Raw genomic sequence first — 5,430 nt, forward strand, 5'->3', positions numbered from 1 at the left:
GTAAAAATTCAAGAACTTTGGTACACTGCATTGTAAAAATTCTAGGACAATTCTATAACAGTTCTAGAACTGTTATTTATCAAATATGGAACAGTGTTATGTATCCCTCAAAGGAATAGGATATCCCAGTATTTTCGTTTGACTCCATTTATGTCCCGGGTTATTCCAAAGATAACCCGTCGGAATACTCTGCGAGCCGGAAATTTGGATATTCCCGTGGACAAAATTTTGATCCGGGATAGCGCGTACGCAGTCCCGACTAACAAAAATTATACGTCCGAGATATCCACATTAGGGATATTTGCAAGGGTCAGCTCGACCACAGTGTTAGCGAATAAATCTGAACAAAGATTTGTTCTAGAACACACTTGTAACAGGGTTCTAAAACTTCGATATATCACTGTTACGGCACAGTTCTAAGATAAACTTGAAAAAAATATAATAGAGCGTCTATGATCAGTATGTTCTAGAATAATTCCATAGCAACTGTTACAGAATCATGCTGTGACATAGTTCGAGAACAGTTCTGTCTTAATTTTGTCACTGTGTTCTAAAACACTGTGACATTTTTGTTTCAGAACAGTTCTGTCACCATCGTCATTCTTTCATTCATCAATAATGAAAAATCAAGTTTCTATTTTGCGGTCAAACAATACCAGATAAAAAACACGGTTCCTTTTTTGATCTGGAACCGTTACAGAACGTGTTTGCTGTGATATGACCTAAACACTGATTGACTGAAAACGAACGGAAGGGATTGTCCTGCCCAATTTTCACCACTGACTGAATATGACTAAAGCTGACGACAGAATCAACCGACGAGGATACTGTCCGCTTTTATTTATACACTCCTGCGTTGTTGCGGTGCTGCTCCGCTGACCAGCAGCCTCACTCTCTCGCCCCCTTGCACCACCATTTCCTCTATAACGGGAACTTTTCTTACGGGACTCCAGAGTATAATTTTATGGCTCGGTCCCCACCTAGAAAAGTAAGCTCATTCACTTCTGTGATTAATATTTTAATTTTTTAAATGAAAAGCAGTGCAATTGACCCACAAATTATTAATTCAGAAGAAAAATAGTTAATAAAATTCTGACCTACAGCACATTTATTTTGACGCAAGCAGTTGTATTTAAAACAAATAAAGAATCAACAAAAAAGGTAGACAAAGATAGGCAAAAAAAATCGCAGAAAGTTGAGCTAAAGACAGAAACATTTTTCAGCGTTATGATTGTAAAGCGATGTCAGTTTGATTGTCTTACTAAATTTCTGGTCTTCTCAATGGCAGAAAATGTGTGAAAAAACAGGAAAAGTCAGCCTCAACTTTCAATACGTCGACTTTATAATTCCTGCGCACGTTTAACAAATTTTACCAAAAATTTGAAAAAATTCATGGATATTCTGTAACAAGTATTTAACAAATGGCAATTTGTTATACTTTAATTAAATGATTATTTTAATTAGCAGAGTTAAAAATGCTAAAAATAAATATCTCGGCTGTGGATACAGATTTGAAGTTAAACTCGAGCTTAAAAAGCGATTAAAAAACGTTCGTTCAATGCAGCTTTTACAGTTTATCTTGTTTAAACTTCTAAGTGAAAAAATGATAAAACCTGAATACAGTGAATTTCTTTGACTTTTTGTGATTGATGTGATTGCTTATGAAAAATCATGAAATATGACTAATAGTAGAACTTCCTTTTTAACATATTTGGTCACTTCTTAAACAATTTTCTGTTTGCAAAATCATTTTCAATTGTTCCAAGAATCATCATTTGCCTGAAAAATTTCGTTCTTTATTCAAATTATAAAAATTTTTTATTTGTCGGTATAAATTACAAAAATTTGATAAATACTGAGAGCCCAACTTGTTGCTTAACATATTTGGTCATTTATAAACAATTTTTCCTTCCTTCAATCATATAAATATATTAGTATATTATATATTATTATAATATTATATGTGCGCGTTTACCAGTGAAACTCATTAACGCTTTTCATTCAGTCCATTAATAATTTTTATTGGCGGTTCAAGTTTTAAGATGAAACCAGTAAATCGATAAGCTTCTTTTAAGCTAGAATTCAGCCTATAATCTCTATCCACAGACGAGATTTTTTTTTAACAATAAATCGTCCCAGTCGGCACATTCCACTTATGCAGTCAGCATTTACGACAGTACTCACCCCCTGCATCCCATACGCTCTCTACGCCTCTGGCAATATCCGAATAGAGCTGTAACAAAAGAGAATTCACAATCATTAAATTGCAGCTGTCCATTTGTTAAATTTTCACTTTAAAAGGCCTGCGCTTAAATGTGGGGGAAATACAATTTAGAGCGCGAAACGGGATAAGCAACAGTAGCGCGCTAGGCGCGTTCAAACTTGCGTATTTTGAATAAAATATATTAATTTTCAACAACAAAATATAAGAGCGAAAGATTATTTTAATTTTTTAAAAATGAATGTTCAATACAATAATTCAATCTTCAATAAAACTTTTAATTTTGCTGCTAAAGAGCTGAAACTCACATTTCAGTCACAGGAAGATAAACTTTTCTTTTTGGAAGCCCTAAATGATAATTATAACCACGTTTTAAATTTTCGTGAAAAATAAAAAATTTTAATTTTGATCGCACAATAAATAATGAAAAATCAAGTTTCTATTTTGCGGTCAAACAATACCAGATAAAAATTTGATTTTTGTTATTAAATATTAGACTGTATTTAAATCGTATAAACTTTTACTTTTTTCCCTCTTTCCCGTTTTTCGCTTTTCTACGAACTGAAGGCTACTATTATTTATTTGGTCCAGGATTTTGGTGGAAAATGTATTTCTTGATCTCAAGATTTTTTTGTTTCAGTTGAATACTAATTTCTCTAACTATAAATATGAATGTTCTATTTTGAGTTGAAAATTCATCTTTTTAATTTCAGAACTGAACATTTTTTCTTAATATTCGTCTTTTAGGTTGACAATTCAACTATTTGACTAAAAAATTAATACAGTTTGTTAAAAATTCCTTACATCAGTTTAAAATTTAATACAAAGTTCCATATTAGATTAAAAATGATTTTTTTCTTAGTTTAATATAAATGTTTTCAGTCGCAAATTTCACACTTCTTCTTTAGCTAAACATTAATGATTTTTAGTTTTTAGTTGAAGTGCTGCTAAAAAATATATTTTTTGTTAAAAATTCAACTATTTTGTTAAAATATGAATTATTTTGTCAAATATTCAAATATTTTGTTATAAAGTAATCTTTCTTTCATCGAAAATTCGTATTTTTAGATTGAATATTCACCTCTTTTGATAGCAAAGCTTCAGAATTAACATATCTATTATTCCTACTACACAATTTTCTAAATTTTCTAAATTCCAAAAAAATAATCCTTATTTTTCAAATTTTCATCATCAGCGCTGTTTTTCTTAAAAATAATTTTTCCTGGAACATAAAACATTTTTAGTAAAATAAAAAAATAATGCTCCATTTATTAAAAATGCTATTATAAATTTATAAATGATAATTAAATAACAATTTTGGAAAATAATTATGTTCTTAAGATTTTAAAGAATTTTAGAAGCAAATGTTTCCAAATTTTCAAGATATTAAAAATTTTTGAAATTTTTTTCTTGTGAAAACTCCTGTACTATCTTCAAAAAAATAATCCGTTTTTTATCAAATTCATACTATAGACAGTATTTTTGGTAATTTTATCAGCTTGAAATATTTTTATCGATAAGCAACTAGTTTGCAAGTATTTTTCAAATTATTTAAAATAGTTTAAATAATTATTATTTGTTAAAAGAATTTACCTCCCCCTGTCAATCGCGAAAAGTTTAAATTTTTCGGAATTAATTATACAAATTTGATGAATTCCGAGTGTTGTAGTTCTTGTTTGAAAAATTTGATCATTATTAAAAAAATTTCCATTGTTTTAGAGAGAAGAGAATGAAGAGAATGAATTTTAACGATTTACAGCAAAAAAAAAGTTGTTTACAAAATTGCTAAATGGCCTTGAGAAAAAAAATGTTTCTCGCAATATCCGTCAATTGTTTCATTGATACGAAAAAATACTAACTTTTCTGACTTAGCAGGTGAAAAAATGGTTTAAAAACAATGTTTAAATAATTACCAAAAATCCTTTAAAAATATATTGCTCTAAAAATTCTTAATTTTGTCATTATTTCAAAAAAAAACTTTTTATGATTTGAAGAAGAAAGAATTGTTTAAAAAATCCAGATTCATCAATATTGTAAGATTTATCTCGTATGATAATAGCTTTTTACGATTTGCAGGGGAAAAAATTCTTTAAAGAATTTAGCATCATTAAAAAAAAATTTGCTACTCGTCACTTGTCGATTAAAAATGATTCACATTAAAAAGTTTCCAATCAGTACCGTTTTTAGAATGGATTTGATAGAAAACTGCTACTTTGCATTTTTAGACGCATTTCTGGGCACAACAACAGGGGGATTACTGGCGAAAAAAATTAAATGATATTGGTTGAAAATTATTCCTTAAATCATCCGTAAATCATCCCTCAATTTTTACATTATTTAAAATCTTCGGAAATGTTTTTATGTATTGTATAAAAATCGGTTTTAAAATAAAAACTAATTTTCCCGGAAATCTCGAGAGGGAACTTTTAACTAATTTCTGCGTTGAATAAAATTGTGGTACAATTTTTTGATCAGACTTGCAAAATTGAAAAATGGCTAATTTTGTAACCTTTTAACATATTCAAAAATATTTTAAATATTGTTTAAAATTTAATATTTCGAAATTGAATTTAGTATATTATTTTCGATATATAAGTTTAAATTTTTTTGTCTTTCTAAAAATAGGTCAGATTTTAATTAAAATTATTTTAAACGAAAGCAGCTGATCAAATGAGACATATTCCACGCAGATTTGGTTGGTCCATATTAATGTGATGAAATGCATATTCACCCAGTAACAAGGAAACACAAAAATTAAAGTAAACGAGGAAATGTAAATCTCATGGACAAATTTCGTACTTGTTTAAAAATAAATTAATTAAAAATGAAAAGGATGAACCTACAACCAAAACACGACTTCTCTATAAGAAACAGATGATTTTTCAAATAGAAAATATTAAATTGTAACGCAAATGTTGATTTTTAACTCAGTAGGTTAATTCTCGACAATACAGTTAACCTTTACACCATATGGTTGACTTTGTAACCTTCAGGAATATGAATATGAATCTACAACTAAATTTTTTAATTGTCAACCAAATATTAAGATTTTCTATCAAACTACTGAATTTTAAAGTTGTATTTTCACGTCGAGTGTACTAAAAAGACAAATGTGCAATAAAATTTTAGATTTTTTAAATTAGAAACATCCAGTTTTAACCCAAGATAGAACATTCATATTTTTATTTGAAAAAGTAATTGTTTAATAA

The 5,430-nt window shown here is 28.6% G+C and overlaps 1 pseudogene; it reads right to left on the reverse strand.

Moving 5' to 3' along the window:
* Window positions 1-233: 233 nt before the first annotated feature.
* LOC117168598 lies at window positions 234-385 on the reverse strand (annotated as a pseudogene).
* Between the last annotated feature and the right edge of the window lie 5,045 nt (window positions 386-5,430).

The sequence above is a fragment of the Belonocnema kinseyi genome, chromosome 2 (assembly GCF_010883055.1).
Source record: "Belonocnema kinseyi isolate 2016_QV_RU_SX_M_011 chromosome 2, B_treatae_v1, whole genome shotgun sequence".
In the NCBI taxonomy this organism is placed as follows: domain Eukaryota; kingdom Metazoa; phylum Arthropoda; class Insecta; order Hymenoptera; family Cynipidae; genus Belonocnema; species Belonocnema kinseyi.